The sequence below is a fragment of the Panthera pardus genome, unplaced genomic scaffold (assembly GCF_024362965.1).
Source record: "Panthera pardus isolate Hobbes unplaced genomic scaffold, ASM2436296v1 HiC_scaffold_22, whole genome shotgun sequence".
Lineage (NCBI taxonomy): Eukaryota > Metazoa > Chordata > Mammalia > Carnivora > Felidae > Panthera > Panthera pardus.
Genome location: NW_026526788.1, coordinates 59,161,218 through 59,188,948, shown reverse-complemented (window position 1 = coordinate 59,188,948; position 27,731 = coordinate 59,161,218). Strand labels below are relative to the sequence as shown.

General features: G+C 49.0%; 2 long non-coding RNA genes across 3 annotated transcripts; one reads left to right on the top strand and one right to left on the bottom strand.

The window, feature by feature from the left end:
* Nucleotides 1–1,465: 1,465 nt before the first annotated feature.
* On the bottom strand, nt 1,466–3,862 carry LOC128779072 (uncharacterized). The gene is made up of 3 exons (XR_008425002.1): nt 3,692–3,862; nt 2,497–2,563; nt 1,466–1,669 (listed from the first exon to the last, which is right to left on the bottom strand). It is a non-coding gene; the product is annotated as an uncharacterized LOC128779072 (long non-coding RNA).
* A 14,900-nt stretch (nt 3,863–18,762) lies between these two features.
* Nucleotides 18,763–26,504, top strand: LOC109272791 (uncharacterized). 2 transcript variants are annotated; one of them, XR_002082611.2, is made up of 4 exons: nt 18,763–18,913; nt 19,281–19,382; nt 19,635–19,681; nt 25,951–26,504. It is a non-coding gene; the product is annotated as an uncharacterized LOC109272791 (long non-coding RNA). The 2 variants fall into 2 exon arrangements; XR_002082612.2 differs by lacking the exon at nt 19,635–19,681.
* Nucleotides 26,505–27,731: the final 1,227 nt, after the last annotated feature.

The window sequence follows — 27,731 nt, the reverse complement described above, 5'->3', positions numbered from 1 at the left end:
GCTAGGTTATAAAAGCTCTTGTGTTTTCTGCCTTACTCACTTGAATCACTTGGTCTAGTGGAAATAGGCTATGTTGTGAGAACTGTCAAGCAGCCCTATGGAAAGGTCCACATGGCAAGAAACTGAAGGCTTCTGCCAAGTAGCTGGTAATGTGCATGGGCCATCATAGAGAGGATCCACTAGCCCCAGTCAAGCCCTCAGATGACTACAGCCCCAGCCAATATCATGACTATGACCTCATGAGACACTGGGTGGAAGACTCAGCTAGAGCTGTTCATCAATTCCTGACCCAAGTAAGATAATGAATGTCTGTTGTTGTTTTAAGCTCTTAAGTTTTGGGGTTATTTGTTAGGCAGCAATATATAACTAATACAGATTCTCCCATAGATAGTCCAACACCAGCACCTAACTGCAGTGATAGTATCTCATTGATTAACAGTGGTGTCCTAAACAGACAAAAAGAGTATTCTCTTCAGTTATAAAAAGATACTTTATTGGGGCACCTGAGTGGCTCAGTCGGTTGAGCATCTGGCTTCGGCTCAGGTCATGATCTTGCAGTCTGTGAGTTCGAGCCCTGCGTTGGGCTCCGTGCTGACAGCTTAGAGCCTGGAGCCTGTTTCTGATTCTGTGTCTCCCTCCCTCTCTGCTCCTCCCCTGCTCATGCTCTGTCTCTCTCTCTCTCCTTCGAAAATAAATAAAAACATTAAAAAAATTAAAAAGATACTTTATCTATTTGCTGCATATTTTTTCTCAGCCTGGGAGTTAATCAGCCTTTTGTACTGACAAAGCTATCTTTCCCATGATCTCTTTGCTTAGATTTATAGACTTTGACCAAGAGTATTTCCATATTTCATTTTATAGCTTTCAGCTGAAGTTGATACAGGAGGCTTTCTCCTTCACTGGCCTTTGTCCAGATCTCATCACTACCATGCCTTCAGGTAGATGGCTTCCTTTATCTGGCTGCTGTCATTTCCCAGACATTTACAGTATCTGAAGCTAGTTTTCATTTGATTTCCCTTCCCTCCCCAAAAAAAGTCATTTGAGAAAAAGGTGATGAGGGCCAGGAATAGTTCTCTCAGTGAGTATTAAACACTCTCTAGATCTTTATTACCTTGTACATAGATAGATAAGAGTTGGGCCATGACTTCAAGAAGTTTTCTGTTTTGTAAAGGAAACAAAACACAAACATATATACTAACCAGGGTTCTCTTAGTGACAGTATGGGCCTGTATATCCATATATATGCCAGTCAGGATCCTGGCATATGTAAACTTGGTTAATTTGAGGAAGTCTTAACTAAGGGCCTATTTTTCAAAGGTGTGGGCAGGATTTAGGGAAACCAGCAAGAGATAGTATATACCCCTGGGCTAGCAATAGGAGAGACCATACCACTCCTAGGCCTGAAGAGTTGAAGGGAGGGAGTGGTTACCAAGATACTGAGGAGGTGGCTTTGGGGTAAGGGCCATTGACGATATCTGTGACCTTCACAAGGGGATGCAGCCCTTCCACAGTAACTTAACAGGAAAGGGATATAGAATGATTCATACCGCACTCTCCTCTAATCTTCTTATATCTCCTGTTGGCCAAACAGGAACCAGAGGGCAAGATGCAGTTCACCTAGGTTGTTTCCCAGGGTCCACAGTAGGGCGGGTAAGAATGGAAAAGGGATCTGGAAGGGCAAATAGAAGACTTTAGCATGGGACTGCTTTAGGGGTGGATGAGATCTGGGATCTGGGCAGCCTGCAGGCCAGGGCAGATCATTCAGGGAAGCCCCAGGAAAAAACCGCAGGGAGACTTTCAGCTGGAAGGACCTTCTACATGGGGCACATTAGTAGGCTAACAGAGAACAATCCAGACGGCCAGGCTGTCAGCCCCCAAGAGGTCTGGGATTATACTAGGACACGAGGTAGCAGAAAGGCAGAACTTTAATGCTAAGAAACCGTCCCTTAAATCAAATGCCATCTCTTCCATGTACGAAGAGACAATTTTTGAGGGAACAACTCTGAGGATGGGTGGGAGTATAGAGGAGGGTGCCAGGACAGCTCTACAAAAAGGTCTGGCCTCCCTATCCCAGAATTTGCATCTTCTTGGGGTTCTCACACAACCCTCCCTTCTACCTCCACTGCACCTGGATCCTAGGAGCCCTTTTCTCACTGGCCCAGATGCAAATAGAACCCATTTGACTTGGTTTGTCTTTTCCACAGCTATAATAGGCTGACATTTAAAAATTAAAAAAAAACCCACACACACACACACACATTACTTCAGAAGCAATAACAAAACAACCGAGAAAAAGAAAACACCCAGAAGTAATCACACACACACAAAGAAAGAAAAGGGGAAAAAGGCACAGTGTATGTGTACATGTGGGTGGGTATTGAACTTCCAATTAGGTAAACTTTCAAACATATACAAAGGTAAAGAGAAGAATATAATGAACTCTTTTCACTCATTACTCAGCTTCAAAAATATTGACTTATTGAAAGGGGACTTTACCTCCATTTTGACCTCCAGCTTTCTGAGCTCTTCTTTCCAGCTTACCTCTTAACTCAGGCAAAAGACCCTGCAGGCAAAGCATGTGATAGGAAGTGAAATGACACTTTCAAGCCAGAAGAACTGCCCTGAGTGAGCAAGACCCTGCCTGTGATGGACCCTAAGATGATGATCCACCTGACCTCACTGCCCACCAGCATGGACCCACCCACCTTTGTCCCACATCTTCCTTATACAAACCTGGAAGTGTTTTCAGAACTTTGGAGACAGTCTTTGAGACATTAATCCACTCTTTCCAGTGTTGGTCTCCGTGAAATAAGTCCCTTTCTTGTTTCACCTCCACTAATCTCTCTGCTTTTGGATTTTGTCAGTAGCGAGTGGCCGAACCTGATCTCTTTGGGACTCCTGGAGCCAGGGGCTCCGGCAACCCCTGTGTCCCAGCTACATTATGGCCACTTTTGTTTCATGTGTACCCCCCACCCTCTTCTTTCCCCTGTCCTCTGGATTATAATGATGCAAATCTCAGATATATCATTTTAGCCATGAATATGTCAATAGCTTGCAGTTTATAATGTCATAAAGCTCTGTCCTGATTTCTGGTCTCGAAACTTTCCAGAGAACAGAATTCCTTTATCCCAAGCTAGTATCTTTCCACATTGTTATTAAATGGAGACATGACCGAATGCTACTCTCCAGTCTGTCAGAGAACTGTCACAAACTTGTCCCAACTGTCAGAGAGCAGCCTATCTAGACTTTACCTCCAACCCCTGAGTACCCTATCTGAAATTAAATTTAACTGGGCATTCTTTTTTTTTTTTTTTTTTTGGCCTAAATTTAGCAAGCCCACTCCTCCCGACCCCTGCTGGTTCCAGTACTGGCCTGAGGGTCTGCCTCATTTACAGAAGAGCCCTGGACAAACACTGTCCTTGTTCAGGCTTAGCAGTCCAGGTTTAGCTGGACCAGGGGGAGAAGACACATAGAAAGCACTTTGTCAGCGCCCCAGCTCATGCTAAGGACTTAGTAAATGTTACAGGGCGGTGGTGATGATGGCAGTGACAAAGACCAGACAGAATCCTGTCAAGGACTCAGGTCCAGAGAGGACTCAGCAAAGATTCCTTTAACAAAATTCAGCTGTGAGGCCTTAACTTGAATCTAAGCATGGCAGAGTAGTTTTTTGTGGCTGTTTGTTTTAATTTACCTTCTCCAGATGATGGGGGATTTAACAGGAGACGCTCTGATCACACAATGCTGGAAATATGCAGAGGGTTGTAAAGCTGGGCTTTTGTTATGAGCGCTCGCCTCCCAACATTCTCCCCAATTCGGTCATGTGTCAGGGAATCTGACTGAGAGAGTCCCTCAGAGAAGGGGCCAGACCATGGAAGAAAGGATGGTAAGAGAATCTGAGGATGGCTGGGGGTGCAGGTGGAAAAGGGAGAGAAGGGGCAAGTGGAAGGATGTGTTCGGCCTCCCTCTGGGGTCAGAGGATTTGTCGGACCCCCAATGACTTGGGCGGGAAGAGAAGCCAGATGACAGAGCCATGGAGCCACTCTGGAATCTTCAGGTCTTGTGGTTGTAAAACATTTTTATTCAAGTCATCAGTACTAGGTGAGAACTTGAATGGTTCACAGCCAAACTCTTTGGGTCACAGACTGTGCTGCCCCTTCCCTTCAATACCAGGGTATCTATGGGGGGAGCGTTATCTCAGGAACAAAACAGTTAGCTGCTAAAACCACCCATGAGACTTCCTGATTCCAAACCTCTGAGTTCCAGAGCAGAAGTGCTTTGTGATACTCCTAATGATAACTTGAGAAGTAGCTTAGGGACAACTCCACTGAGGGTGGACTGAGGGTTGATTCCAAACAGTAGGTGGATTAATCCTACCTAAATGTTTCTGGGACTACCCCTCATCACCACCCCCCCACAAATTACAGGGCAAGTTCACGTTCTTTCCCCCTTCTCTACCTCACTAAGCAGTTGGGGGTTGTGTTGCTGAACCTTTATTATGCTGGAAGAGAGAAAGTGGTAGATTGTTCTGTGCAGAAGAGGCACACAGGATCAAAAGGTTTTGGTGGGAAAGAAGAGATTCTGAAGGAGGAGGAGGAACTGAAGAAAGACCACCTAAATCAGAGGAGAAGGGAAAAAAATTCTCTCTTGAGCCAAGGTAGGTCCCACCTCAGAGCCTTTACACTTGCTGTTCATACTCTCACCTAAGTCACTCTTTTCTCCTCTCCTGACTGGTCTGTCTCACTGGGCAGGCATCAGGGCACCCAGTTAGTCCCTTCAGAGCATTCATCGTAATTTAGAATTATTGTTTGCTTACTTGTGTTTCATTTGTCTCCCCCGTGAGACTACAAGTGCCCTTGAATCAGGACTCAGGTATATCTTGTTCAGCATTATCTAGCCAGCACCTAATGTGGTAGTTGTTCAATAAGTATTTGTGACAAGGAAGAGTGGAAGAAGGGAGAAAGATTTTGGTGGGGAGAAGCTTCTATAAGGAGAGGTCTTTAAGCAGTGATGTATGGTGGAAGGAATTTCCCTTCTTTGCTGTCCCTTTAAGAGATTAAGACTTAAATTACTCTTTGGTGCTATTTAGAGTCAAATTTGTGTTTTAAAAAAGAGAGAGACTTCATGCTGGCTACACGGGTATATTCACTTTGAAGAAATTCATTGAGCTGTAACCTTATTATTCTGTGCACTTTTCTGTATGTATATTACACTTAAATAAAAATTACATTAAAAGGAGGGGGAGAGGGAGAGGAGAGAAAAACGCCATACCAGGCGTTTACATACATACCACGTATGTAAAACCCAGATCCAGGTGAGGAGTGGAGGGGAAGGCACACATAGGTGAGGGCGAGGACCAGGGTGAATTAGAACGAAGACAGGAGAACACAGCTGGCGTGTATGAAAGGCTGGAACGATCGGGGAGAGTGGAGGTGAGGGCCACCTAGGGTCAGACTGGTGGCCTGGATACCACAGTGGAGGTTTGGGATCTGATTGAAACTACTGGAAGCCAGTGTTCACAGATTATACCAACTGTTTCCCACGTTTGGATGCATAATCATCCGGAGAGCTGGTTAAACAGCAGGCTCACGAGCCCCCATATTCAGAGATCCTGATCAAGAAGATTGGGTGGGGGTCATGAACCAGCATCTTAACAAGCCTCCCAGATGATTTAGTTAAAGACTGTCCTTAGGTCATAATTTGAGGAACAAAGGACAGTCCCTCAGTCTCCCATTGGGCCCAGGATCCTGGGTTCTTGACAGACATTTGTGGATTTTGATGAAGATCAAACATAGCATCAAAACGAACCTAACTCTGAGGTTAGATGTCCTGTTTCTAGCTTAGATCAGAATTTAGATCCTGCTGTAGAAAGACAGTTCTCTTGTACCTATAATCACTTGGCAGTTTTCAACAGTTTTGTGGTTAACAGCACAGGCTCTAGAACCCAAACCTGGGTTCAATCCATGAGCTACTATTTAATTTCTCTAAGTTTAACTGTAAGATGGGGATAGAGAATGGGATCTACTTCACAGATGATGAGGATTAAATAAATTGCCAAGTGAGAGCACTTAACCCAGCGCCCGGCACATGGTAAATTCTCATTAAATAACAATGATCCTGATTCCCTTCGCAGCCCTTGCTCCCATGGTCTTCTTCTCCAACACTGAGCACTGGAAATAGTGCAGACAGGTTCCAGAATATCCTGCAGCCTCCTGCCCTCCCTAGCGCCGGGGCAGCCAAGCAGGGAAAAGTCTGGCCTCCACAGACCTCTATCAGCATCTGTGTGGGAGAGTTTTCCTACGGAGGAGACTCTCATCTCAACCTGCCCCCCAATTTTATTAGCCCTAGGTCTAATTTATTTCAGGCCCTGGATCTGGGACTCCAGATTAATTAATGAGTTGATATCGTTCTGCCTCATAAGAATATAGACCTCCTGGATTTTCTCGAGCAGGAGATTGAGAAATCAGTGAAACCAGGAAAACTCCCCAGAGGTGACAGCAGGTCAAGAGTCAGGATCGTCATCTTTTTCATTCTCATTTAGGAGCACAGCAGCCGGCACCCATTCCTCATCACCCCTCCACCTATACGGCTCAAGTGCCAATGCCCCAGCATGCTAGAACTCACAGGCTGGACCTTCCCATTAGGCAAGAGCTAACCACCCTCCTTCCCACGGCAGGGCTTCAGCTAGCGGATCTGGCAGTTCATTTGTCAATATTATTTGTTGCTAGCTTAATTGTAGGAAAATTGAAAAGTGTAATGCATAGCCATGAAACCCTTAAGGCTGGTTGATCTTTTTGGATTGTAACCAATGTAATTTTTATTAGCTGATCCCGTCTTGACTACAATACGCAGAGTGCTGGAAAAGTTGCTGAAGGCTCCAAGTCATGGTGTGCACGGGGAACCAGACAGGCTCCATCATCTGCATTTTCTGCCAAGGAGAGAGGAAGGGCAGAGGGGTCTGGGTGGAAAGAACTGGGTCTGAGATGTCGGTGGGAAGAGGAGAGCAGTCTCCAGGATAGACACAGAGGTGATCCTGGCAGTCCCATTAGGAGAGGGGCTAGGCCAAGCCGGGTTAGGTCCTGTGCCTTATATGCTGGAGGCACTCAGGCCCAGCAGTGTGCGGCAGTGAGAACATTCGAGTAAGGACGACGACTCAGAATTAGGAGGAAACAGAGACAAATCCAAAAGGCCATCAGCACTGATTTATTTATGATTATTTGAAGAGTCCCTCTTCAATTTTATAGTTCAAGCATGGTAGTAGCATCAATAATTGGAATGGTATCCACAAATGAGAATTTGAAATGTGTAAAGGACGATGCTAACAGTCTCTCGTCCCCCTCTGGACTTTGATTTTCTGCACCAGAGAATGGGGAACAGATATTCTCAGCCATTCTTCTGCCCCTTCTCAGCTCCGACATACGAGGAAGTCTCCTCTTTGGCTTTGGCATCTCCAGAGAAGGAAGGAGCTTTGCATTCTCTTGGGTACCTCCAAATCCCCAGTCTAGCAATGAGCCCCTTCCAAAAGGTGAAGTTGCAGGCCAGAAACACCGGGATTCTACTGACACTTGACTGATGCCCTTGACCCCCAACCGTACAGTAAATGATCCAGCAACCTATTTTAGACAAACGGGGAGCCTAGAGGCAGCACATGGGCATTTTTCCCCTTAGCCCTTTTATGAATATAAATATTTAGCGCATGGTGTTTTGCAGAATTAAATCTCTGAGCCTAGATTAGCCTGGTAATATCATTATGTAGATACCAGGGACGAGCTACCTGTGACTGCTGTGTGTCTTCTCGTTCAAGGATACCTGTGACGACTTGATGCACTTTCACTTGCCAGGGCAATCATTAATTGCATATGAAACAGTTGGTGTTTGGCTTTAAGGGAAGCTGATTGGGTCAGTCACCGAGTGTTTGGCTCAGTGATCTACAGCTGGCTCTTTGCGCCTGCACTCCTGCTTTCTTTTCAAAGCATCCTTGCTCAGTGTTTTGGGGACCCCCTGAGGAAGAGGCAGTGAAACATAGGGGGTTTTAATCTGTGTTTTCCTTTGGGCATTATAGCTTTAATTTTAATATTTTGGATAATAAAGAATGATTTTAAATTAAATGTGCGAGTCTGCCATCTGTGATTGTTTGGACTTTTTCCTCCTCTCTGGCGGGTTTTTCACTTGATTCTTTGTGAGCGTTAGCAAGAGTAGTACGCAAGCCCAAAGAACTTAGAGAAATGGGGAAAGGCTTTGATCCTTGGCCTCTGGCCCTGGGGGTTGGTGGGAAAAGCTGGGTGCCTTGAGTCAAACTCACAAAAGTTAACTCAGATATCATTGCAGCTTCCTGTCATCTCCTCTTGATTTGACTTTGAGAAAGAAATCTGCCAGGGTTATGCCTCGGTTTGCCCATCTGTTAAACAGAGAAGTGCTTTTCCCCACAGACTTGCCACTACAGTTTTGACATAGTTCTTCATCTGAGAACAGCCACTGGGACCCAGTCATGATCACTATCTACTGAAAGCTCAAAGGGTCTGAGGGCTTTTGTGTGTTTCCATAACTAAAGTTGAATCCAAGAAACCTCTACCTAGAAATATGTTCTTAAGCTTGTCAGTGAAATCCAGGAAGAATTTTCTACCCTTCCAAGGGAAGTGAGGGCACATCATCGTCACCACTGCAGACCATGGCATTAATGAGTCAGACAAGGCCACCGAACACACATATGCTGCACGAGTACCGGAAAAAAATGAAGAAGCACCTGCCAGCGGCGGGGTTACTATGATGAGTGGGTTGGCTAGGGAAGGTGGGGTGCGGGGAGGGGGGGCAAGGCAAGTAACTCCTTTTTTAACAGAAGGTGGCTCCTTGGTGGGATCAAATTTTGCATTTAGGGGAAAAGAGAGTTTGAGGAGCAGTATGGGGAGAGTATGCGGTATGGGCCGGGCCGGCTGAGCAGAAGCCTTACCCAGAGGATAGTACAGTGATCAGGGCCTGAGGTTAAGGGGGTGAGGGGAAGGAGATAGCCCAGGGGAGGGAAATAAACCAGAGGGTGCGGAAAGCTACCTTAAGTGCTCTCTGGAACAAAAAAATGGGCTATAAACAAATTACTAGGAAGCTGCTAGAGGCCTGACGTTGTGGGTAGGTCAGAGGGAATTGTTAGCATGAGAGTGATTTCCTTTACATCTCTGTTCTTTCCCCACTGTCTCCCCTCCTTCACCCCCAAATTCTGCTTTCATCAGATCCAGGTGGGTCTCCCAGCCACTTCCCTACACAGAGAAGGGCCCAAATCACTGCTGCACGGGTGAGGAGGCAAAGGTTCGTGAAATGACCTTGAAGGTCAGAGAGGCAATATCCATGGCTCTGAGCAGAATGGAAGCTCAGTAAACAAGTATTTATCATGTTTTTAAGACCTCACATGAGCATCCTTTGTCCCACATGACGCTTAGACTAAGAGATAAGCTTGGAATCTCAATCAATCTCTCTCTCTCTCTCTCTCTCCCTCTCTCTCTCTCTCTCTCTCTCTCTCTCTCACACACACACACACACACACACACGCACCCTCTCTCACCTCCTTTTCCTCTCTCCTTTCCAAAATCCCTGGTTCTACTAAATACAACCTGGTATCCCCCCAATAGTAGAAAACAACCCCAACAAGTGCCTATGAAAAAAGCCTTTAAGACTCATGAATATTTAGCTCGTCCTCATGTAAAATATATGACTTTGTGTAAGGATCAGGCGAACGAGGTGCATGATTTTTTTCTGATTTATGGGCCTGGAGACGGATTATTCATAGCAGAGCAGCTGTGTGGAAAGATTCATCCGCTGCAAAATGTGATTGTACATCAGGCAGTGTGTGGGAACGGAGCTATGACTAATGGCTGCTTTACATATAAATGAGAAGGTTTGTGCTAGGAACTGTAAAAAAATACAATCACTCAGCTGACGGGCAGGCTCCTTATCGTGGGTGCAAGAAAGGGACCACAGGAGAGGCAGGCAAATGAATGCCTTGCCCTGAAAAACCAGGTGGGGGGAAGAGTCAGGGAGCAGGAGAGGGGATGGAAGGAATTGGGAGAACAGGCCGACTCTCCTGATCTGGCCGCAGATAGCCTCGTATTTGTAACTCCATCTTCCAGGGCCCTGGGCCCTGCTGTGACCTCTGAGAGCCTGTCAGGGCAGAGAGAGGCCCAATGGAAGAAGCTGCATCACCAATACATCCAGGGGCGATGACCGGGCCCCGAACTCTCCAGAGCTTGGTGTTAGGCTGCTGAAGATTCAGGTCCATTTCAGAAGTCAGCACGGGATTCATCTGGGTAAACCTCAGAAGAGAAAAATTGTGAAAAATCTGAGATTTCCCTCTGCCACTCCTCACGTCTCTCTGGCTTTCCCCCGTTCATCTCTCTCCTCTCTTGTAGCTGAGACAGGCTGTCTAGACACTGCAGATGTGGACAGATGTTGGGTCTGTAATTTATAACAACGGCCTCCAGAAGGCAATTCCAATTTGTTTCGGTAAGGCTTTGAGTTACAGGCAGAAAAAATATCCTGTAAATACCGTTGACTTACATGGTAAGTACACCAAGGGTTTACTTAGTGAACAACCACTAACTACAGCATAATTACATATCCCTGCGGATTACCAGAGAATTTAATGACACTGAGCAGGTAATGACCACCAAAACCAAGTTCCTGGTTGCGGGGGGCCGGCGGTGGGGGTGGGGGTGGGGCCTGGAGAGCAAGGGCGTTGAGCCACACTTAACAGCAATTTATGCCTGTTTGTCCAAGTCATCAATTACTCTTCATTTCGAGGGCCTTTCAGTTTTATCGACGTGTCAGACATCCCCTCGCTATCAACTGAACTCCAAGCAGGTTGGATCCTCTTTGTTGCTTTCCACGGATACGGTTTTAAACCATGTGTTATCGGTAGGTACTCACAAAGTCCTCAGACATGCCGGGAGGCTGGAAAATTATCTTCTCTGTTCTCATAATGGGTCATGCACTCTGCAGCAGGGCTGAGCTGCACTGACCCACTCTCTCCTGCTGGCCGATGACTAAACAGCCATCCAGGCCAATAGTGAAGGGGACTGGCCCACCCAAGATCAAGCTAACCCGCATGGGGACTAAATTCCGATGTGGTAATTACAGTGGGAAATGGAAAGGTGCATTTCTAGAATAGTGTTTCAAGAAATTCAGGATGCCTCTGTCTATCATCTGGGGTAGTATGTGTACCGGGGGAGCAGGATGCTGATAATAGAGCCAGCACACAGAGAAGCTCAGTAATCTGGCCATGATCAGAGTCTGTTGGAAGCAGAAGCCAAATTTGCACTTGAGGTCTGCCGTCCCTGAGAACTCTGACCAGCTGGTCCCTCTGGGATTAGGGGATCAGAGCTGGCCAGCAGCTGGGGGGCTCAGGCTTCCCTGGGTATATAGGGTTGCAGCTGAAATAGCCATCAGGGTATCATTTTATGTCAGTCTGGGGGAAGGGAAAAGAGGAATGGGAATAAAGGGGGTAGGAGAATGTGGAAATCAAATAAACACATTGACAGGGTTGGATTCCAATTTTTAATCCATCACCAACCTCTTCTAGTTTATCTGTTCCACAGAATCTTCCTCCCTCCTCTTGTCTGTCCAAAGACAGTCAGACAAAACTTAATACACCCCTAGGCACAGACCCCTGGGTTTCCACAGACCGTGAGAGGAAAGCCTGATGCCAGTTGAAGGACAGATATCGTCTGGAGGATCCTGATTCTTTGCGATGGTTGCTGTGATCTCCCCTTCTCGTCCTCCCCCTGCTCTGCCCTTGCTTTGTATCCATCCAACTTCAATGATATCTTGCTTCACCTGAAGAAGTGGGTCTGGTTTAGGATATCAGCTCCTGGAAGAGCCACAAAACTGATCACTAGCTGGGAGGGTAGGCCACCTGGGCCAGAGGGAAGTGGTTAGAAGTATCAGGCATCATGACTGAAATTGTGCTTCTCCGGTGGGCATTGGCCAGTGGGTCTGGCCTCGGGTCTGGCCCGGGAGAAAAGATGTCAGCTACAGAAGAATGGGTTTAGGAAACAATCTGTGTCTCAGGAGCTTAAGGTTTTGGATGCAGTGTCTAAAGAGACTCTTGAGATTTATTTTATGGAGACTTTAAAAAATATGAGTGACTCCTACTTGCCAGGGGTGTGTTGAGATTTTTGTCCTACTGAGAGATATAGATGGCAATGGCCTGGAGCCCTATAAACCCAGGAGATCCTTGTAAGTGCACCAAGCCTCACTCAGCTCCCTGGCAGGAGGAGATGGGGCTATTTGAACTTCCAGCCCTAGGAGGGCTGTGGGAAGAAGGAGGGATGCCCTCTGGTCAGGGAGGACAAATGAGCTACAATAGTGTTAATATCTGACATGAATTGAGAGATTACTGCGTGCCAGGCATATATTTTCTCTTTGATGATGCATCTATGCACTAGCTCTTTGACAGAGAAAGTTACTCTCTGCCAGGGAACAGAACTTCCTCAAAATAAGAGGAAGCTCGTGGCACACAATCCTACTCTGCGGCTTGCCAACATTAGCTGGAGGGTCACATAATTTCCTGGGTAGAGGACAGAAGCAAGAGGAAAAGTCAGCTACAGAGGCATATATCTGGAGACATCTCTGAGGCGGGAACTTCAGGGTGCGGACTCAGGGGTCTGCATACTTGGAAAGTGCACATGATGGGATATGAGAGAACTGGTGCAAGGAGAGGATCACTGATGCACGCGTATGCATCCATGAACACGTGTCCACACACAACATGTCCACACAGATACATATCATCTGGTGAGTAAATATCTCTGAGTTCATGAGAAAGGACCACATGGCTTAATCAAAAGGGACACGTTACAAGATGTGGTTGATTCTATACACACAGGAATGATGTTCCATCTCCCACAAAGACCTTCCCAGACTTTTTACTAAGCTAACACAAGCCTGGGGTGTTAGAGGAAGGACAGGGCAGGACTGGGAAGGGTTTGCATTATGGGCATCTCCCCACAGAGATTCAGGTCTGGTCTTCTAAGGTATCCCGTGTCTGTGGAGAGGCTAGGGTCTGGGTCAGGAGGAGGCGTGGGTCTAGAGTCCAACGTCAGTTTATTTCGCCAATACAGACCAGACCCTGAGAGTCCAAAAATAGTTGCCTGAAATAAGTAGCAGAAATACCAAGGGCTTTGGAGCCAGAAAGCCTAGGTTTGATTCCTGTCTTTTTTACTTATTAGTGTCTCATTCATTCACTCACTCAATAAATATTTATTGAGCATCCATTGTGTGACAAGTGTGTGACCTCTTTTGGGCAAGCTATTTAAGTTCAGTTGGCTTCATGGGCACCTGGGTGGCTCAGTCAGTTGAGTGTCCAACTTCGGCTCAGGTCATGATCTCCCAGTTCATGGGTTTGAGCCCCGTGTCAGGCTTTGTGCTGACAGTTCAGAGCCTGGAACCTGCTTCAGAATCTGTGTCTCCCTCTCTCTATGCCCCTCCCCTACTCGTGCTCTCTCTCTCTCTCTCTCTCTCAAAAATAAATAAACATTAAAAAAACTCATTTGGCATCAGTCTCCTCATCTATAACACAGGGATAATAATATCTAGGTGTCACAGTTATTGTGAGGGTTACATGAGAAGAGAAGCTTGGCACATGGTTGATTCTCAGTAAATGCTTCTTATTAGCACTAGTAAAAGAATTCCAATTATGCCCCTTTAATAAAGTCTCTTTCTTTTGCTGTATCTTCCCCCCAGTGGTGACTGAGCTATGTCTGGGGGAAATTTAGGAGAATTTTATATGGCCTCAGATCAGTCACTTCTCGTAGGTGACTTTCACAATGGGCCCAGGACATAGCTTCTCTCTGGAGTGAGCAGCACGGGACAGGTTTAGCACCAGAGTTTGTCTCTCTCCCTCCCTGGACTGTGAGCTCCTCAGGGGAAGGGACTATGTCTTCAACTGTTTACCATGCGGCCACAGTGCCTGTGACATTGCCTGGCCCTTAGGAGACATTCAGTAGATGTTTGCTGAATGAATGAAAGAAGGAAGAAGAAGGGTTTCTACCCCTGTAGTGGTTGTTCGGGCCCCTCATTTCTTCATTTAAGCCACTCAATGAGTGGCTACAATGTTCCTGAGTACTGTACCAGGTGTTGGAGCTACAATGGTGAGCAAAATAGACACGGCCCCTGCTCTCACGAGATCATGGGAGCCCAGAGGGAGAATACAGACCGTCATCAAATAGTTGTACAAAACCCAGAATCCTTGCGATGTATGATCTGCGTTGAAAAGGAAGTAAATGATGCTAAGAAAGCATATCAAGGAAGAGAACACTAGCCAAGTCTGGGTAGGCCCAGAAGGCTTCTTCCAGGATGTAACATGCCAGCTGACACCTGAAATGGGAGGAGTGAAGGCCATGCTGGAGTGGTCTATTGCCCTGAGAGGAGTCTTCCAAGAAGAGGCAACCTCACATGCACAGCCCCAGTGGCTGTTTAGAATGTGGCACATTCAGAGACAACAGGAAAAGGCCAATGTGGCCTGGAGCATGGCCTGCAACGGAGAGTGTGAGGCAAAGACATTGGAGTCATGGGTTCCAGTCTTCATCCTAAAAGCAAGGGGACACTATAGCAGGGTTTCGAGTGGAGGGACAAGAGTAGTGACATGACCACCACTCGGCCGAGTTGAGGGGGTAAGAAGTTGAGGGAGCAGGAAGGCACCTGTGGAGACCACAGTCGAGAGAGGGTTGAGTCAGTCGGGCAACAGATGGCAGTGGCCTTGGACCGAGGGGGTGGAAATAGAAAGGGGGGAACGTAAGTGAAATGGCTCACTGATGGCGGGTCGTGCAGTGACAGATGAGGGAGCAGAGGAGCCATGGGGAACTCCTAGTTCTGTAAAACTTGTTCCTAGCATCTGTCTGCTCCTTGTTCACTTCTAGAAAAGGTCTCCTACCTCGTCCACCCAAGAGTTTCGTTCTGATAGCCTTTGGAGGTGGATGCATCTCCATTTCCAGAGAATGAGAGGGACTACAAGATAGCCTGCAGCATCTGGGAGGCACCTTAGAGGGTCATTTTCCCAACCAACCCCCACTGAGGCACTCATTTGTCCTCCCAGACTCACCCAAACCCAAACGTACTCTCAGATTCTCTGGCTCCCCACACTTACATAGACTTCCAAACACTCCCTACAGACCACTTCATCCTACCCTTCTGATCCTTGCCTCCCAAGGCCCTCCGTGCCCCCTCCCCCGCTCTTCTCCCTAGCTGCCCCCCCCAGCCCCCACCTCCCTCTGTCTCCACTTCACCCTATTAAGAAACAACAACCCCCCAGAACGCCTGCCCCCGGCTGCTGCTCCCTGAGCCCCGCCCGCCCTCCCTCCTCCTGCTCCTCTCCCTGACAGATGCCTCAGAGCCCCGGGCCGCAGTTAAGGTGACGAGATGCAGCAATTCTTTATGAACATTTCATTCCTGCTCGCTACACGACGTAAATTAGATGGTGTGTTACATTCGGGCAATAAGAGAGATATGTCACCACGACGCTGGCCCATTGGATGGAGAGGGTAATCCTGCCGTGAATTTCATTACTGCTTTTATATAGACAGAATTAGCTCGGTGACAGCGAGCCTGATTGTCTTTCACTAGGGGTTTGGAGAAGAGCTGAAAGGATTTCACCCTGATGTGCACACTACTGAGTGACCCCGCTCACCAGCGGCTCCGCTGATTGCTTTGCACCTTGCGGACCCGCGATCGGCTCAGCCTCGCCGCCGCCTCGCCTCCCTCCCTGGTCCCCAGCCCTCCCCGCCCGCCCGGCTTTTTCTTGAAGCAAGAAGAAAGGAGACCTAGTGGAAGAGTCACAAGGTCACGAAGGGAAATTTGTACGCGGGGAGGGGCAAGTTGGCAGAGTTGAAAAACCAAAAACCAAAAAACTAACAATCCCTTTCCAATCAGAGTCTCCTGGACAGAAGCTATCGCTGTTCACTCCTGCCTCCCAGAAAAGGGCAAGAAGGACTGTGGGCCACGTGTCCATCACTCTCAGGGCAAAGGAGGGACTGGGTAGGGACCAGCAAGTCCTTGTGAGTCTCCCTAGCAGAGACCAGACCCCGGAGCTGCCACTGGGTCCCTGTCCCTCGGCCTCTTGCACCTTTGGGTCTTTCCCCCTGTGGTGGCTCAGGCTCTTTCCCACCTCCTAGGCAGGAAGAGTGGAGAAAAACAAGAGTAAGTAAGAACCATTGTCCCTCCCAGGCTGTGGACTCGGCAACTCCAATGTGGAAGGCCAGGGAGGGGTGTGGATTCCCTTCGTTCTGTCTCCCACACTCACCCTCATGGCTCGCGCCCCAACCCTACCACATATACATACAACCCTCTTCGATGACCTCCAAAATCCTGAATAGCACCTGAGTGGCCCGTTCCAGCAGCCTGCGAACAAGCCCAGACTGGGCACTTCCGTTCTTCAGTTTTCTGCGGGAATGGCTAGCTCTGAGAGAGCCAGCTCCTTCCCTGTTCCCTGGGAAACTTGCTATCTCTCACCTCTGTCGCCTTGTCCGCTCCTTCCTTCCCCTCTGTCATTCCCCCAGCAAACATCTTCTGCCAGACTTTCCGGAGGCGGCTGTTGCCCCTGGGGCTGGCCGGGGAGGGGGCTGACCATTGCTGTACCCTGCTGACTGCCATGCTGCCCCCCTCCAAAAGCCCCCAGGGAGACCCACAGGGCTTCATTTCTTGCAGGCCCAAGGGCCAGGCATCAAGCAGGCAGAATAATTTCCTCAAAGCCCCTCATCTTTTGGTCAATCGGACACATCTGTCAGGAAGTTTTCTCTTGCGACCCAGATCAGCCAGCTCTGTGGCCTGCGCTGAGAGGGATGAAGGCCACAGTCTCCACTTTCCAAAGGGAAAGGAGGCTCCCTGGACCTTGGCAGAGTCGAGCGGACCCTCCGGAGGCCTGGCACAGGGCCGCTGCACCCTGACTCTGTCTGCCCCTGAGGTGTAGTACCCTGAGCTCCCCTTCCAGCCCCCCATCACCCCCCAAGCTCCTACCGTCTATCCTCCATGGAGCCCAGGGCGAGTGATCGCTCGATGATGTACTCACAAAGTCACTCTGGACTAGTTTGCCACTGAAACCCCTTCTCCATGAAGCAAAGACTAAGTCCAGGATGCTGGGACTAACTATGCTGTAGCCCTGCCTCTGTGCTAGCTGTGCGACAAGGAGCTCATCACACCTCTCTGAACTTCAGCTTCGTCATCTTCAAAAGGAGAGAGATAACTGCTATGGCGGAGGCTGGGGTGCAATGCTGTGCTTCCTGGGTACTGAGCGAGGGCCTCCAACTGTTGCCCTGCCCTGTCAGGCTCCCTTGGATTTGTCTCTGCCGAAGAGAGCTGTCTCACCTAAGGCCATGCCTTTCCCTGGGCAGCCTGCATCCAATGCCTTGTCACCATGGACATAGGAAGGCCCAGCCACCTCTCCCTACCTCAGGACCGTTCAGAAGGGCCATCCCTGCCTCAGAGTTCCCTTGAGGTTGGTGAAGGCCTTTTTCTGAGACTACAGCGCAGCCCAATTTCTCCCTCTGGAGAAATGCCTTCTCTTGCACTGGTGATAATCCCAAGGGCACTCGCCAGGAAAGTTCTAGCGCCTTGGTCTCCATCCCAAAGTCTGCCTCCAGACCAACCTGCAGACGAGTCCTGCCTACCTACCCACCCATGGGGCTACTGCAGGATGAGGGTGTTTTGTGGAGGGCTATGAAAATATAGCTGGTGCTGTCTCTCATCATCATCGTCGTCCTCGTCATTGTTACGGCAGGCTCTGCCCGGCTGGTGTGATGGGGGGAACATACTTTGGCCATGAAGTCCAGTGAATGAACGGCCAACCTTCTTTTCTCCTCTACAGACAAGGTTCTTTGCATTCTGCCTTTTGTCTTCTTATTGGAATGACCTCCCCAGACTGGCCAGACTATCCCTCGGGAAGCTAAACCATGGTCCCAAAGACCTAGAGGTTCAAACTGCTGGAGTTCTGTTACCCATATCTCACTCTTTGCCCTAAGAATCAGGAGCTAAGTGCCTACCAGATATCTCTCCTACACTGTTGGATGTATTCCCAGCTGGGCTCCCTACCCTTTTATTTAAAGCATGTACTTTCCTCCCATAGACCAAAACATCCAGCCTTTGGGGGGGTGGGGTGACAACAAATCTCAAATGAGGCCTAAGAACAGGGTCCCTGTGGGCGAAGTCACTCTGGACAAGCTTTACACTGAAACCCTTTCTCCTTGAAGCGAAGACTAAGTCTAGGATGCTTTAACTATACTGTAGCCCTGTCTTTATACTAGCTGTATGACAAGGCTTCTTTGAGCCAAGACTTCCTTCCTTCTGGGCCTTGTTCACAGCCACCCCCCCCAACGAATAAAGCAAGCCTAGGATCCCTCTCCCAGGGAAGAGGGAGGAGCGCAGGCAACGGTCTCAGATTATTGTTACCCTTCTGAGTACGCCCACACTGTCTCTCTACTGGGCCCACTGCCTTGTCAGCATTTTGGAGTCGAGTGGCAGGTAGGGACACTGCCAGGTGAATCAGATCTTCTACTCTGTCCCGACTCCTGGGCCCTGACCCAGAACGTGTGCTTCTCAGGAGTGCAATGTCCTGCATCTCTTCCAGAGCTTTCCCTGCAAAGCAGCAGACACTGAGCCAGGAGCCAGGGATATGGGGGATGGAAATTTCTCACCCTACCCCCCATTCTGACATCACAGCCCTCGCTTTCTGACACTAATTGGTTGCCATGGAAACCAGTTCCTTACAGTACATGATCACTTGAGGTGGTGGGAGGGAGAGCCACAGGAGCCGGCCGTGCCACAAAGGATCCACAGAGCCCCTCAGCATCAGCAGGGCTGTCCCTATCCTCTGCAGGTACATATGCCTTGCACATTAAGGAGACAAGTTCCCCGGCTCAGGAAAATGCCCCAGGACTGCACAAAGGTAATCCTCATTCACCACTCATACCATCTCCCACCTCATTTGGAAGTCCATCTTATCTTTGAGTGGGGACATCTTGCTGTAAAGTCACAGTCCAAAGCAGGAAAAGCCAGCCACGTACCCTGGAACAAATGGATACCAGATGTGACATGGGCCTCTCTGTCCCAGTCCCAGATTGGAACTTTTCGTCTTTTCTAAGAAACTGTCTTTAACTGGCCTATCTCCCATCTCCAACACCATCACCATCACACACACACACACACACACACACACACACACACACACACACACACACTTACTCACTCTAGAGCTTATACATTCTTTTAGTCATGTATTCAACAAGTATTTACGAGCCTCTGGAGTGTTGTAGACCCCGTGTCAGGCCCGAGGGATACAGCCGGGAGCTGATAGAGACCCACCTCTGTGGAGCTCACCATTGCTACCTTTTACATTCAGACACGACATCCCTTTAGTATTTCTGGGTCTCCTGTTTTCACTCTAGTCCCCAAATGTGGTAAGCTATCTGGCTGCTGAGAGGGTGGAGTGCACTTTGCTTAGCTATCCCCTTCTACCCCTGGGCCTTCCAAGAGTGGGGACCTTGAGCCTATTAATATACATCTTAGCCTGACACTGTAAGATTTGGGGCCTGTCAGCCTTTCCTGTCACCCCATTGCTCTCAGAACCAGGCTTTCAAAGACCCTGGTTTCTTCCACTGTCTTTCAAGGCCAAGGAGCAGGAGAATGGATGGGACTTGAGGATGGCAGCAGAAAGGTATGTCTGCTGTGGGTCCACTGGAATGCGTGCACGGGCATCAGATACGCGGCCATGCCTCCATCCATCTGTGGCCTGCTGTCACGCACGTGCACTCACGTTGGCTGTATCTGTGACTTCTCCCAAATCGGCCAGCACAGGGATGTGAGCATGTGTGTGATTCCACTTATGAGCGTGAGTGAGCATGTGTTCAGGGGAAGGGGAATTTAGGGGTATGTCTCTATGTGTGTTTTTTCCAAATGCTTGGCTTTTTTCAAAATGGCTTAGAGCACTACTGTCATTTATGGGGTTTAAAATGTCAGAACAGGGCCCGTGGGGAGGCAGGGGAGATTAAACTGCAAACAGTGAAGGTTATAGATGACGTTTCTGATAGGCTGACAGGCAGACTCAAATGATGCTGCACTTTAGCAATCATTTAAACACACACACACGCACGCACGCACGCGCGCCCATGCACACACACACACACACACACACACACACACACACACACAACACACACACACACCCCAGATCATCTCTCCATATTTTAATGGCACATTCTGAAGGCTAAAAACATAAAAGGCCATGTCTAGAAAACCACAGCTCTGCTTTCAGAACACAACCAGCAGCTGTCGTGTGTGTGTGTGTGTGTGTGTGTGTGTGTGTGTGTGTGTGTGTGTATTCAAGTGCACCTACCTGTGTTAAGTGGACAGAGTAGCTTATTTGCATTTTAATGTCTGCATGAGTTAATTCCACCTCATTTTTGTATAGCGTCCTATACAATGAACAAAACACATCATATCCGATAGTCTACCTGAGCATCATAACTACTTGTAAAAAGTAGGCAGGGATGGAATTACTACCCCTACTTTACAGAAAAAAAAAATTGAGGCTCAAAGAGGTCCAGTAGGTTTCCTAAGACATCTCAGCTTGGAAGTAACAAAAGTAAGGTTAGAAGCAGGGCCGTTTCGTACTTATCCAGAGCTCTTCTTGAGGTGGTGGTTCTCAACCCTGGCTACACTTTACAATCACCTGCAGAGCTTTAAAAACCCACCGTGCCCCAGAGATTCTGATCCAATTGTTCCAGAGGTGGCCCTTGCAGTATGTTTTTTGAAGACCCCTGGGAATTCTACACTTAACTCTGAGTGGGAAGCTTTACACATAGCATTGTCTTTGATCTTTGTAACAGCCTAGGCGGGCAGATATTTTTTTTAAGTTTATTTATTTTGAGAGAGAGGGAGAGAGCGAGAGAGAGAGAGTGCAGAAGGAACAGACAGAGAGGGAGGGAGAGAGAGAGAGAGAGAGAGAGAGAGAGAGAGAGAGAGGGAATCCCAAGGGGGCTCCACACTGTCAGCAAGGAGCCCGATGTGGGGGTTGAACTCATGAACCATGAGATCATGACCTGAGCTATCATCAAGAGTCAGACGCTTAACTGACTGAGCTGCCCAGGCTCCCAGACCCCTGGAAATTCTAACAGGGGATATCCCAGGTGTCTGATTATGCTCGCATCCCCTCCATGTGAATGTGGATTCCAGTCTCCTTCCTCCTCAAGGTCTACCTCTGCATCTACTTCCCAGAAGACTCACTTCCCAGGAGGGTCGAATCCTCTATTCCTTCTGCATCACCCTGACTCCCCACCCGCCTCCTAGACTGTGGAGGCTTAGAAAAATGATCAACTCCGCCTGGTGAATGAAGAGGCTATTGGCCACGTGGCCCATAGTTGTGGCCACCTGATAAGGGGCAGACCGTGTTGTCTCAGCAAGAGAACCAGCCCCACCTCGCCCCATCAGCCAGAAGGCCAGAAGGGTGAGGAGCAGCCCTCACAGACCTGCTGTGAACGGAAAAAAGGAAAGAGACAGAAAGATGAAGGAGAAGAGGAGGAGAGCTGACCCCTTGGGAGGTTGTTCTGATCAGCTCAGTGTGAAAGCCAGGAACAACGTTCTTCTCGCTCAGCCACGGCAAGAGAGGTGGCCCTAGCACAGTGGTTAGCAGCACAGATTCGGTGGCGGCCTGCCTGGGCTTGAATCCTGGTTTCTGCTTGCTAGTTGTGTGACTTTGGGCAAGTACTTAACCTCCCTGTGTCTCAGTTTCTTTATCATTCAAATGGCAATTATAATAACAGTACCTGCCTTGTAGGGTCTCCAGGAGGATTCAGGGAGTTCACATAAAGTCTCTGACATAGCACACGTACTGGGTAGGAGTTAACCATTATTATTCTGCACAATTGGACGCTTTGGAACTCTCCCCTCTTGAAACTCTCCCTATCTTCCTGAACATTCCTTCTCGGTCTCCTTTGCTAGCCCCGTTCCTCTGCCCTCCCTCTAAGTCATTGGTTCTCAACCTGAGGAACTTGTACAGCTTCCTCTCAGAGATTCAGATTTAGTTGGTGTGGGGGGGGGCCTAGACATGGGTGTTTTTCTTTCCTTTTTTAATTTTTTTTAAGTTTATTTATTTGTTTTGAGAGAGAGAGCGAGCACAGGGGAGGAGCAGAAAGAGAGGGAGAGAGAGAATCCCAAGTGGGCTCTGTGCTGAACAGGGCTCGAACTCACGAACCGTGAGATCCTGACCTGAGCAGAAACCAAGAGTCAGAGGCTTAACCGACTGAGTGTTTTTCAAGTCCCCTGTCTGATCCAAATGGTTGCCAGGGTTGAAAACCACCCCTCTATTTTGTTTTAATGCATTTTTTTTTTTAATTTTAGAGAGAGGGAGCATGAGGTGGGGAGAGGGGCAGAGGGAGAGAGAGAGAATCTTAAGCAGGCTTCATGCCCAGTGTGGAGCCTGATGCAGGGCTCGATCCCATGACCTTGGGATCATGACCTGAGCCAAAATCAAGAGTTGGACACTCAATCGACTGAACCACCCAGCCACCCCAAAAACTACCCCTTTAAGTGCTGATACTCCCTAAGACTCTGCTCTTACCCTCTTCTCCCCTCACTTGTCCTTCCCAAGTAACAGACTTCCTTCCCATGGCCTTGATTACTATCCAGAAGCTGGTGACTCTCCAATCCATGTACCCTGACAAGACTTCTTTCTTGAACTCCACACACTATCTCCAGCTCCCTGTCAGACATCTTGATTTCCAAATTGTGGAGATAAAGTTCTTAACGGTCTCTTGGCCTCCCGCATACCTGCGCTGAGATGTACTCTAGACAACCACACCATATGCATGTCCCGATCAGAACTCAGTAGCTCTTCTTTCCCCAAACCTATTCCACCTCTTCTATTCTCCATCTCTGTCACTTCCAACCATTCGCCCAGGTGAGACCCGGCAGTCATCCAGGGATCCTCTCCCTCGTCATCTCCACACCCGCTCAGGGAGAAAATTCTGTCAGTTCCGTGAAAGGCTCTCTCCAGCCTCACTCCTTGGTATCCCCACGCCACACCAGATGCTGGTCCTCTTTGTCTCTTACCTGTATAGTTTGAAGAGCCTCTCCGCCACCCTCCCACCTCCAGCTTTTTTGGCTGCACCCTTCCCCCATTTTCTTCATCATCCTCAGAGCTAGTTTTTGGAAGTGCAACTCACTCCACTGCTCAAGCCCTTCAGGCTAGAAGTCAAGTTTGCACGGCCCTTTACTATCCGTCCCTTTCCACTGGCCTCCATCAAAGTGACCCTACCCTCTATACTTGAGTTCTCCAAGCGTGCCAGGCTGTGTGACACCTCAAGGTTTTTGCAAATGCCATTCCCCCTGCCTTAAACGTTCTTCTCTTCCCCCTCCCATTTTGCCCACTGCTAGCGAAGCTCCAGCTCCTCTAGGAAGTGCTACCTGAGCACACGCTCCCTTTTGGTCCCCACTGCACCCTGTAGTATGTCTATTATGTTGGCTCTCACTGTGTCTTCTGCTTCTTTGTTTTCATGCCTGTCTCTCATACTGGACTGTGATCATCTGGAAGGCATGGGCCTGTCTTGTCTTTGAGGAGGACAGTGAGTAGGGTAAAGACCAGACTCCAAGTCCAAGTAGGGAGTTTGGTTCCCTTGGCTAAAGCACTTGGTGAAGAATGTTTTGGGTTATGCTCTGGATCTTGAAGGGTAGCTTCTTCCCTCCTGGGGCCAAGCAGGGAGGCTAGGTATGAGCAAAGAGACCCAAATAAGCAACTGGCCCAACACTGTGCCCCTAAGTTCCTCCCCTGGGTCTACCTCTTGAAGCCCCAGACCTGGAAGCCCTGACCACGGTAACACCTGGTGTCCCTTCGGCGCCCGACGAAAGTGGGTAGAGCCCCCTTTCCTCTCTTTCATCTGAGATCAGGCTGGAATGCCTCCAAAGGATCCTTCAGAGAGAAACCAAGAAAAACTAAAAAGCAAGCAAGCAAACAAGCAAACAAACCTATAAATACTTAGAAATGTAGAAATGGACAGAATGCAGATGTCTGATTCTAATTTGTCACCTGTGCCTATCGGAGCAAATTCAAGAGTTGCCTTTTAGACCTTGTAACCCTTGCCTAAGACAGTATATTCAAAAGTCACCTTCTCCCTCCACCAGTGCCCAAGGAAGGGCCTAGGCAGGAATCCTAGTCCCCTCCCAGGCGGGCGGGCAGCTGGAAAGCTGTAATTCTTATAGTCAGTGAAACTGAAGCAAGCCCTCATCCTCCACAGAAGTGAAAGGTCAAGGCCAGCAATGGTCCAGAGCCACAGAAAAAACCAAGGGCCCAAAGAACGGCCCGCAGACGGAATGTGGTCTCTGGGACACTCAGCAGTGTGTGCCTCACTCGTGGCTGGATTTGCCGTGCCAGACCCCCACTCGCTAATATTCCTAGAACCCTCGCCACATGTCAGCACTACGCCAAACACTAGATTAGCCTGCACCACTTTCGCAACGACCCTATGAAGTGTAGGGACTATCGTTATTCCTGTTACAGATGAGAAAACTGTGAGGGAGGCTAAGCGGCTTTTCCAAGGTCCCAAAGCTGGTAGGTGGCTAAGCTAGGATTCAAATTCAGACAGTCTGACTGCAAAACCATAGTTAAACTCTGTGGTATACTGCCTAACCCATTCAGCAAGTGATTATTTAGTATTTGCTAATAGTAATAACAGCTAACATTTATTGAACATTTCACATGTGCCAAGCACTGTGTTAATGCATTATCTTATTCACTAGACAGGCGCTCTTATACTTCCATTTTACAGATGAGGACACTGAGGCTTCGAGAAGTTAAGAGCATTGTCCACGGTCCCAAAACCAGGTGAAATAACTGGAATACAAACCCAGAGCGATGAATCAATTAATGACCGAGGCACAGACAATCCCCTGACCGGCACCACCATCATCCTGGAGAGTGTCCATGAAGGACTTTCCAAGAGCCCTGATAAGGTGGCTGACACCTTGATGAAGGCTGTCTGTGGGCTTTTATCCCATGTCCTGGCAAAGGCAGCTCCAGTCCAGATAGCTTTACCCAGTTTGGGGCCCAGTGCACACAGAAGTGACCCTAGAAGGCTAGCTCCTCCTTTCCCCCCAAGGCCTCTCCAGAGCACCCTCTGGCCAACTCTATCCATTCACAATAGTCTGGCCCTTGGAATCTGGTTGGGTTTGGGGACCCCACTATCCAGAAAAACAGAGCCTCCAAGACCCTCCCCTAAGCAGGCCGTTTTCAACTCTCCCTGCTGGATCCCTCCGTTCCTGAGTCTCCAGCTTTGGCTCCTGGTAGGGATCCTTCCAGAGCCATCCAGGCACCGGAGGAAAGAGGGAGAGGGGAGGGGAGGAGCCAATTCCCAGATTCTCCTCCCCCTCTCCTTCCCTTCCCCCAAAACCCTGCAGGTGGCCCCCACCACCTCCAAGCCCGCAGTTTCTCACCTTCAGGCAAAGGCAGATGATGGCAGAGCTGGGGAGCAGAATTTAACTGAGCCCAGGCCACTGCAAATCCCAGTCATTAGTATTTAGGGAATGTGAGTCCCTGGGGGGGGGGGGGGCGGCGGAGGCAGGGAGAGGAAGGCCAAGATGCTCAGAGATGCAGAGATGTAGATGAACACAGATATCCGGAGAGGTTACAGAGAGACAGAAGAGGAGGGAGTGAGGGAGGAGAAGAAAGGAGACTGAGGAGGGTGGCAGAGAGTCAGGGAAAGGGGGGAGGGAGGAGAGAGACAGAAAGAGCCAGTTGCTTTATTCATGGCTGGTGATATTATAGACTGAGTGAAAATCACATTATCGTAATGGGAAAGTTAGAGTTGCTGAGATGATGCCCTGAAGCCTCGGCGCTGATTGGGGTGTGATTGCTATCTGTATTTATATGTAGAAAGCAAAGTTCACTGCCAGTTCAAGATGGTGGCGGCTGCTTTATGCCACATAATTCTTCAGTAGGGAGACGCCCCGAGCGAGCTGAGCCAGCCGAGCCGGGAGTGGCAAACGGGAGCCCGAACGCGAGGACGCCTGAGCGCGCGCCGGAGCAGGCGCTGGAGCCGGGGCCGGAGCCGCGCGGGGCTCAGCGTGCCGAGCGGCGGGAACGCGAACCCGCGTGGGCGCTCGGCCAGGACCGGGACCTGGGCCCGGGCCCGGGCCTGACGCGAGGTGGGGCGACAGCGGGGCTCTCGAGCGTCTAGGGACTAGGTAGGGGCGGGGAAGTAGGAGCAGCGCCCCCCCCCCCCATCCCCTCCCGGGCCGGCCCCGAGTTAGCCTCACCCACCAGAGGTCAGAGAACTTGAACGGATTATACAGCTGACCCCTGCACCCCCACCCCTACCCCCGCTATATAATTCAGCGCTACACCCTACAATAAATGTCAGCAAGTTTTTATTTTCCCCATGATAACTGCTTTGATGCTTTTTTTGACATCTCAAATATCCTGACTTTTTTTTTTTCTTCCTGTAATTTTTAATTTTTTTTTTCGGGGACCTCTGCTGTGCGCGTGCCCCCTGCTCCCTCCCCCCCCCCCCGCCGTGGCCCCTGCTCCCCCCACCCACCAGTGGTGTCCACCCCCCACTGCCTGTGGAGCAGCCCATTGCGGGGATGAAAAAGGGCCCATCCCTACTGATTGGTGAGTGGGTGTGATCTCCGACTCCCCCAGAGCTGGGGGCAGGCAGGTCGCCCAGACGCCCTGCACGGAGCCCTGCCCCACTGTCCGAGGCATCAGCCACAGTCAGGGAGAGAGAAGAGAGTTGTCGGTGCCGCCTGAGCAGTCAGGCTCAGACCGCTTTTTTTTTTTTTTTTTTTTTTTTTTTTTTGAGAGAGAGAGAGAGAGGGAGAGAGAGACAGAGCATGAGCAGGGGAGGAGCAGAGAGAGAGGGAGACACAGAATCTGAAGCAGGCTCCAGGCTCTGAGCCGTCAGCACACAGCCCGATGGGGGGACCAAACTCACAAACCGTGAGATCATGACCAGGGCTGAAGTCTGACCCTTAGCGGACTGAGCCACCCAAGTGCCCCCAGCCCACCTTTGACTTCAGGCCTATTTCCCTCAGGGCTTTCTGGATGAAATGGGGCAGGCCTGGGCCCCACCCTAGAGCTGCCAGATAAAAATGCAGGATACCCAGTTAAATTTGAATTTCAGGTAAACAATAAATAGCTTTTTGGTATAAGCATGTCCCAAATATTGCATAGGACATAATTAAACCAAATTTGTTTATCTGAGATTCAAATTTAACTCGGCATCCTGTGTTTTTATTTGCTGAATCTGTTAACCTGGTAGCCTTGCCCCCACCTTCCCTATTGACCTCAGGTTTTATATTGATTTTAAATCTGAAGGAGGCAGTGCCGCCCCTGAATGGAAAGAGCCGGATCCAACACTTAATAGCTGTGTGGCTTTGGACCTGTTTTTACCCTGGACCTTCAATCTCTTTGTCTGAGCAGGTTTCTCACAGGATGGTTGTAGCCATTAATGAAACATCGTATGTAAAATACTCAGTGCACTACCTCACACAAAATAAACACTCAATAAATGATGACTGTAAAATACTACCACTCCTATATTCCCTCTAAGGCACCCTTTATTCCCTTCCCATCTCTATTCTAGGCTTCTTAGAAGCCAAATACAAGGCTTATAATTAGGATCTCTACTCTGGAAACTGCTGCCTGAATGGGGGAAGTTCCAGGAACAGACCTAATCATAGTATGGTCGCCCTCAGCTGCCTGACCCTATCGTGTC